At 48.7% G+C, this 8,176-nt stretch overlaps 1 long non-coding RNA gene across 1 annotated transcript; it reads right to left on the minus strand.

Moving 5' to 3' along the window:
• Positions 1–475: 475 nt before the first annotated feature.
• LOC140687629 (uncharacterized) lies at positions 476–7,931 on the minus strand. The gene is made up of 5 exons (XR_012062027.1): positions 7,748–7,931; positions 7,609–7,638; positions 2,186–2,479; positions 1,285–1,407; positions 476–700 (listed from the first exon to the last, which is right to left on the minus strand). It is a non-coding gene; the product is annotated as an uncharacterized lncRNA (long non-coding RNA).
• Positions 7,932–8,176: the final 245 nt, after the last annotated feature.

Below are 8,176 nucleotides of genomic sequence, written 5' to 3' on the forward strand. Positions count from 1 at the left end.
GATTTTTGGAAATGGAACTGATGTAAACAGAAGCAGTCTGTAAGTGTGAACACAAACAGGGACCACGGGTTTCTGGACAGAAGATGACCCACCCCGGAGCACCTTGAGATGTGCGCCATCAGTAAAGGTCTCGCATGCTATTCCCCTCAGCCCCACCCACCCCCTCACCGCCACTCTCATCCATCTTTTTCTTAGAATTTGGCTCAAAAACCACAGGCCTGGAACTGGAATTGTAATTTCAAGCAGCTGATGTTCAGGCTGCTCTCTCTGAAGGGTTTCCCAGTGTTGCATTACCGAAATCTGTGCAGTCCCATAGATGAACTGAGAACGTTTGACCAGGAGGGAGCTGGACTTTGGGAAGTGGGTAAGAGAAGACGTGTAAGTCGGGTTCTCCAGAGAAATAGAAGCAACAGGATGTATCTACATCTATATCTTTATCTGTATCTATAGCTCTATCTAGATAGATGAACACATCTATATACAGAGAGAGATTTATTATTTTAAAAGTGGCTCATTGAATCATGGAGGCAGGCGAGTCTCAAGATCTGCAGGTGAGCTGGCAAGCTGTATCCCAGGAGAGCTGGTGGTGGAATTCTAGCTTGAGTCCAAAGGTCTGAGAACCAAGAAAACTGAGGGTGTTGTTCCATTCTGAAGGGCAGCAGACTCAAGACGCAGGAAGAGGCAATGTTTCAATTTGAGTCTGAAGGCAGAAGAAAGGCCTGTGTCCCAGTTTGGAGGCAGTCAGAATGGAAAGACTTCTTTCTTACTCAGAGGAGGGCCCACCTTTTGGTTCTATTCAGGCCTTCAACTGATTGGATGAGGCCCACCTACATCAGGAAGGGCAATCTGCTTTACCTAGTCTATCAATTCAGAAGCTAATCTGTGTCTCCAGTGCTCCACTGGACCTTTTTTCTAAAGTGACTCACACACCCTCAGCCCACTTCTGTGATGAGAATGTGTGTGACTCTGTGGTGGGTTGGCAGGCGCTGCACTTCAGTTTTAGCCCATTTCAAGGAGGTAGGGCCTCAAAAGGCTGCTCTCTTTCTGGTAGGGGAGCCTTTTGTGGGGAATGTAGGGGTCTGAGTGTGGGGGTCTGAATGGAAGAAACAAAGGAATTATAAACAGGGGGAAAAAAAAGCTAATCTCATTCCCAAAGCACTCATAGAAACACCTCCCCCCAAAAATGTTTGGCCAAATATCTGAGCACGCGGGGGCCCAGTCAAGCTGCATCACGGGGATGATGTGAAATTAGGCCCCAGGGAACATGCTCTGTGTCTTGCTTACCTGAGACACCTTGGGAACAGAACCAATGTCAGAATGAATTGGAGAGACTGTTGTCTGGATTGTCCACTCTCTCCTGGGTATTCTTCTGGAAGTTTCTCTGAATCAATACAATAGCCCTCATATCTTCCAGTATATGGGGGTTATTTGGAAGGAAAGAAGGAAAGTAAGCGGGGAGGGAAGATTAACTTCTCCATAACCCAGAGACACAGTGCTTACTCAGTAGACACAACTAGAAGGCAAATGAATGCTAAATGAGAAATTTTGTTTTTAGTTCTCACTTCTGTCTGCTGGACCACTCTGCCCTACCTGTGGTGCAGCAGTGATAATATATATATTAAAAACAACTGCATAATTTCTTTCATCGTCACCAAACACTATTTATTGAGCATCTAAGTGGATGTGCCACTTGCTGTGGAAAGTCACATTATCTACAAATTGACGAATTCATAACACATGCTTGAGTCTGGGGGCCTCTGCGTGCCTGGTTGCAAAGCCACATATTTTAAAATAACAAGTATTTAGGAATTCCTATCCTGGTGCACCAAACTGAACCGTCTGTCCCTTGCCAACCCAAAAGGTGAACTGAACAGAGCACCTCCCCCTCCCCAGTTAGCACTCTCCTCCCCTCCCCCCCTTCAGGTCCAAGGCCAAACACTGGACTATTTGTTTCTCCAAAACCACAGTGTCAACTTTTCCAGCAATGGCAGGAAAAGGTTTCCTGTTCCGTGCCTCCCCACCCCCCCCATCCCCTTCTCCAATTAAAACCAAAGGTTTCAATTATCCTGGAAACCTGAGCTCTGGTATGTTATTAGCATCCTGTTTCAGGAAAACACATTCCCAAGCCCCAGTGTCCTGTGGAGACTTTTCTCTCCTCCGGGAGCTGCTAGAGTAGGACTGTTACCTGCGGTGATTCTCTGGAGGTGGTCTGTTTCTCCCCTTTCACAGTGGGCTTTCCCAGGCAGGGGCAGGGTCCCAGTGTGATGGGTCTGGGCTGTCTGGTGGTTAGGAAGTATGAGGAACTTGAGATTTCCTCTTGGTGCTGGAAGCCATGAACTTGGACTTGAAGAGGCCCTACTTCACCAGACGGTCCTCTGACACTGCTCACCTCCCACCAGTGGGTATGCTGCTCTGGGGCTGCATCTTGACCAAAGTAGACTTTTCCTTTTTTTTGTCTTCTTATCCATAGTATAAATTCCTTAAGGGGAAGATCAAATACTTCATTCATTTTTAAGAAGAGTAATCAAGAACTAAGCATAAGAGATATGAACTGAAAGAAATCACAAACTCCAAACTAGAAAAAAAAAAAAAACACTCATTTGTCAAACAAGGGACTGAACTTGAGTGAACACTTACAGAAGATTTACTTAGCTAGTCACAGCTCAGCACTGGGCAAAGTTTTTCTTTTCTTTTCTTTTTTCTTCTCCAGATAACTGATAATCAGCTTTGCTTCTCAGGCCCCACCATTATGGATAGACCAGGAAACTTGGAAAGTTCCTTTGCTTAAGGCATAATAGTCTCTTCATCTGAACTTCAGACCCATCCAGGAACTTTCCAGTCTCTTCTGGTTAAAGTCAATCACTTTGCTGGTGGTTATTTGCTCAGTTCAGAAAGAAACTCCTGACTGGGGTAGCCAGCCTTCACGATGGCCTCCAGGCCTCCTCACCTCCTCGTGTTCGCACTCCTGTGTAGTCCCCTTCCGCCCGCACCCGGGCTGTTCTCTGTGACCAGTGGAGTATGACAGAAGTCCCAGTGTGTGGCTTCTGAAGCAAAGCCACTTAAAACATGGCTGCTTCTGCCTCGCTGTTCTGGATCCCTCTCTCCGGAGGGCCGCCCGTGGCCACGCCATGAACGTCCCCAAGCCGCCCAAGAAACGGTGGCTTCCCATCAGCAACCAGCACCAACTTTCCAGACAAGCCGTCTTGCAAGTGGATCCTCTAGTCTCAGTCAAGCCGCCAGATAACACTCACTCTGGCCAACATCTTGACCATAACCGCGTGAGGGACCCCAAGCCCGGACCATCCAGTGAAACCACTCTCCAATTCCTGTGAGAAATGATAACATTTTATCATTTTTAAAGCCTCAGAACAATGAAAATGTATTGTTTTTTAAGTCTCCAGATTTTGAAGTACTTTGTTATGCAATAACAGCTAACTAGCACATCTTCTGGCCTCTTCCTGATTCTCTTCTTTCCCTGGTGTCTGGTGTGTAGGACCAGGAACTGGTGTGACCTTGCTGGTGAAGGAGAGGAGTCCTGGGCCAGGGGGGTATCTTTGGGGTCCTTCTGGTCTCTTTGATGATCGGGGTAGGGATGGCGTACTGGTTAGATCTGGTCTCTGCTGACAGAGACTCTTTAAGTGCCTTCTGTGCGGTCTGTTCTCCTGGCTCTGGCAGGGTCAGGGGCTCTCCGTGATTTGTTCTGCTCTTTCAGCTCTGGCCAGCACTGCAGACAGACCCCTCCCTGGGGCTCAGCTTGTCCTTCCTGATCACTCTCTGGCCCAGAAGTTCTGCCAGGCAGCACCAGGGGCTTCTGATCATTTTGCTGTGGCAATGACAACCTTCCTGGCAGATTGTCAGGCAGCTCCTTTGGCTCCCTGTTTTCTTCTGGATCCTTCCATGATGCATGAGCACTGAGGGAGGCTCCGAAACATTACCTCTGGCTTTCGCTCTAACGGCACCACACCACATTTGTCACTTTCATTCAGCAGGCTTGTGTGGCCACAGGCTCATTCCGTGGGACAGTCCCTGGTGGAATTCCAGAGATGGAGCAGGGAGCCAGATACTCTGACTGGGGCCTCCGCACAGGCCCTGGCTGGTGAGTCAGGATGTACCCCTCGACCCTCTGCTCCAGCCCCTCTGCCTCTCCTCTTCCTGCACCAGGGGATCGGATGGAATTTCCACCTCCATCTGGAACTCCTTTTCGGCCACATCTGCTTCCTTCCTTAGGACAGTAAACCTCCCGGCCATAGGTGGGAGTAACTTCTCTATCCAGTGGAAGACACCTGGTGTGTGCCTGCCAGACCGTGCTCTGGATTTGGGAGCCGCAGTGCAGCGAGGAGCTAGGCTCCTGCACATGAAAATATATGGACTTCATATGCTCAAGTGATCGTGCTCATCATCCATTAATTTTGATTGAATCATAAAATATAATCTTTCCCCCCAGTAAACAAACCACACACGTGTGTGTGCAGGCACGCACGCATGGAACCAGTTCAAACTGGAACTATTACCAACGCATTTTCTTTAACCAATTTTGTCCAAAAGAACTAAATTTAGAACCACAGTAATTTCTCAGTTGAACCTGAGCTTAACTGTAATTCATTCAGTTCCAAACCTCGTGTGTCTCAAGTCAGACTTGCACGGGGACCCGGAGAGGCAGGATGCATACGGCTCATGGCAGAAGAACATACCTCTGCTGTCTTTCACCCAATGTGTTCTAACATATTCGATCGCCACCACTTCTTAAAAAACTACCCTGGTTTCTATACATGGCACAATTTTTTTTCATGGCACACGCTTCAGGAAGTGTTTTCCTGGACCCCTCTGCTCACAGCACTCCCCAGGGGAAAAGTTAGCACCTGTGACTAATCTTTTGGACTCTTAGGTTCCACCTTTTGTTTTTTTTTTGTTTTTGTTTTTGTCTTTGTTTTTTTATGGACTTCATGAAATTTTTAATTGGTAACATCCCCCCCCCTTTTTGAGTTTTATTATGTAGAATTATTACAGTTTGACTGCACATACACATTATACTGCATGTAGATACATATATACAGTGTACTGTGCTTTTTTTAGTTTTCATATATGTACTAATTATTGTTTCTAAGAATGGATTAGATCTCTAGCTTTTTAAACTTACAAAGTTATCAAAGGAATAAAGCTAACGGTTCCACCTTTTGAATGACACCGTGTCTACTCCGAACTGTTGTGGACACGTTCTTCTAGCTCAGGGGGTGTGAATCAGCAACCTGACGGCGAAGCCTAGCCTGAGTGTGTCGTGTTCAGCTTGTGCACAGTTGTTTTCATTTCTGTGCATTTGCGAGCATCTGGATTGTGCAAGTATCCTACCGTCGTTTCCATCAAAGGGCTTAAAGATGCAGTCCGTGGTGTATTATGGGATTCTAGGAAGTCTGTGCTGAGTGATGGGAGGCAGGAAGTGGCCATTGTTATCTGGAAGGATCAGGAAAGAATTCAATAGGATACCTGACCTGAATGTGGAGAGATAAGGCAGGATTTGCCTGGAAGCAAGAGTCTGAAGGACATTGCAGGAGAGAACAGCATTATGGAAGTCAAATTTTAAAAAGTACAAAGAAAGGGGGAATTTCATTTTTTTTTAATGGATATGTGTGTTGGGACGTAGATAGTTAACAGAGCCAAATATTTCAGAAAGAAAAAGTAAAATGTGCCCTGAAAAAGCATTCTGTTGGATTTATAATACAAAGTTTACCCCCAGTAACCTTTGTCTGAGCAAGGTGGGTTCCGCGGAGGGTAGGGGGTGGGCCAGGACTGCACAATGTCCCGGTCAGAGGTGAGGGGGTGCGATGCAGACTGACTTTCTGATGGGCGTGGGCGTTAAGGGGAGAGGAGATATAAGCTGCAGCTAATGGTAAGTTGATGATTTTCTTAAAAAGGGAGAGTTCTGAGTATGTTTGTCGACTGGAATAGGAGCCACTGGAGAGGGAAGGGTTGAAAACACAGAATGACTAGAGGAGCCACTTTCTGGGAGGAAAGAGGGGCGTGGACTCAAGGAGAGCCCAGCAGTGCAGCCACAGGCACGGAAGTGATGGACGGCTAGGTTGGTCTCAGGGTTGTGTCTGCTGAGCAGGACTCATGGAAGTGGGGGAGGGGGGACATTAGAGGCAGTTGGCGCCGTAGACCTTAGATCCTAGATTGGGCAGGAAAGCGAGTGAAGCCGTGAAGGGAACATTGTGGCCTCAGTAAAAACCAATATTTTGAGGTCCGTAATGTGGAAGCCTGTTCAAGGTCAGATGCACCTAAATCAAATTCCGGGACCCCTACAACTCATTTACACCTGTTGGGGTTCATTAGTACCGATTTGAGCAAGACAGAAGAAACAGGCCATTTCCCGAGTGGGATGTAGTTCTCTGATGTTTCTCTGCCTTTTTGATTAATCAAAACACAGTCTCCTTAATCCAAGGCATGAGTAATGTCGTGTATGTATTACTGCATAAGCCCCTGAAAGGAGTCACTGGTGCAGCAGCAGAGGAACATCCCAACTCATAGCGAGACTGTCACCCGGACGTTCAGCACGAGCTGAACCTGAGGGCCTGGATTCCCTCAGGTGGCACCAACGTTTTGTGAAAATCCCCGCAGCACCTGCGACTCCGCTGGCACCGCTATGACAGACAGCCTGTGTGTGTGCCCTCCGGAGCTCCAGCCTCCCCGGCCACCCCTGCCTGGCGAAGCACCCTCGCCGCCGCCCTTGTGAGCCTGTGAACTGCCACGGGCTCTTCCAGATTCCGCCCCAGCTACTGTCTCCTGGAATCCTCACAGCTGGAAATGCGGGCTCTGCCGAGGTGGCACTGCTGCTCTCAGTCCTGTCACAGCAGAGATGGGGAAACTGCACCCTGGCGGCCACCTGTCACCTGGGCTCTGAAACAGAGTCCCTCAGGGAGACATCCCGCTGCCCCCGACCCATCTCTCTACAGAAGTTCAGATGAATGTGGTGTCAGACCCCCTCTGCTCCTCCTGTGTTTTCTCTCTTCCCACGGATCCCCACGTACAAAGCCTCCTTCTCACGCGTCTCCCTTCCCTCCAGACAATCTAACCCTCAAAGAGACTCCACAGCCCCTGGCCCATGGGGTCATCCCATATAATGACTCTGATCTCATCCAGGCTTATCCAGAGACCAATGCTAAATTCATAGAGAAAGTAGCTTGGATATGCCTCCAGGGCCCTTTCAGTTGGCCATTCCCTGCTCCAACAGCAAATCCCCATTATGGGAAGTTCTAGCAGGTGTGGATTATTTTTCCCCTAATATTCCTTTTTCATGTCTGAGGATTTTAATTTGATTATCCTCCAATATCTGGTTGTTCCTGCTAAAACCCATCTGAAGAAGGAGCTGGGGGCAGGGGAAGGCCAGGGCAGGCTAAGTCAAGAGCAGGGCCGAGGAGAGAGGATTCTGTGACCTGGTTGTCTTCATCTGCTGACGCTGCCGTAACAAAGTGCCCCAGAGCTGGAGGCTCGAGCAACAGAAATCTATTCCCTTCGGTTCTGGAGGTCAGAAGCCTGAGATCACGGCGCCTCCTAAGGCTGCTCTCCTTGGCTTGTAGACGTCTGTCTTCTCCCTGTGTCTTCACATGGTCTTACCTGTGTGTGTGTCTGTATCCTAATCTCTTCCTGTAAAGACACCAGACGTAAAGGATTGAGGCCCACCCATCTGACCTCATTTTACCTTACTTACTTCTGTAAAGGCTCTTTCTCCAAATAGAGTTACATTCCTACGTACTGAGCATAGGACTTGCGAATCCGCAGGAGACATAGCTCAGCGCATCACACCGGCACTGGGGGAGGCAGCAGAGGGTGAGGGCAGTGAACCGGGGCCTCTGTGTGAGACTCCGAGGTCTGCTGGGCTGGAGGCTCCTCCGTGGAGCAGCGCCGGGCAGAGCTGGGTGAAGTGTTCCGCCATCCTCCGCCGTGACCGAGTGCCAGGTTGTCATGGGCACAGCTGAGGCCCTGGAACTCCGTGTTCCAAGGCGGGGTTGGAAAACCCCTCTGTGGAATCACGAGCTGTTATTAATTAAAGGCTTCGCAAAATGTATCCACCTTGATCAAGCAGATGACTTTCTGTTTGTGACCACAGTGAGCCCTGAGGGATGGGAACTGGCTGGTGGACATCCACAGCCTCAAGACTCAAGGTCAGAAAGATGAAGTGTTT

The sequence above is a fragment of the Vicugna pacos genome, chromosome 20 (assembly GCF_048564905.1).
Source record: "Vicugna pacos chromosome 20, VicPac4, whole genome shotgun sequence".
In the NCBI taxonomy this organism is placed as follows: Eukaryota; Metazoa; Chordata; class Mammalia; order Artiodactyla; family Camelidae; genus Vicugna; species Vicugna pacos.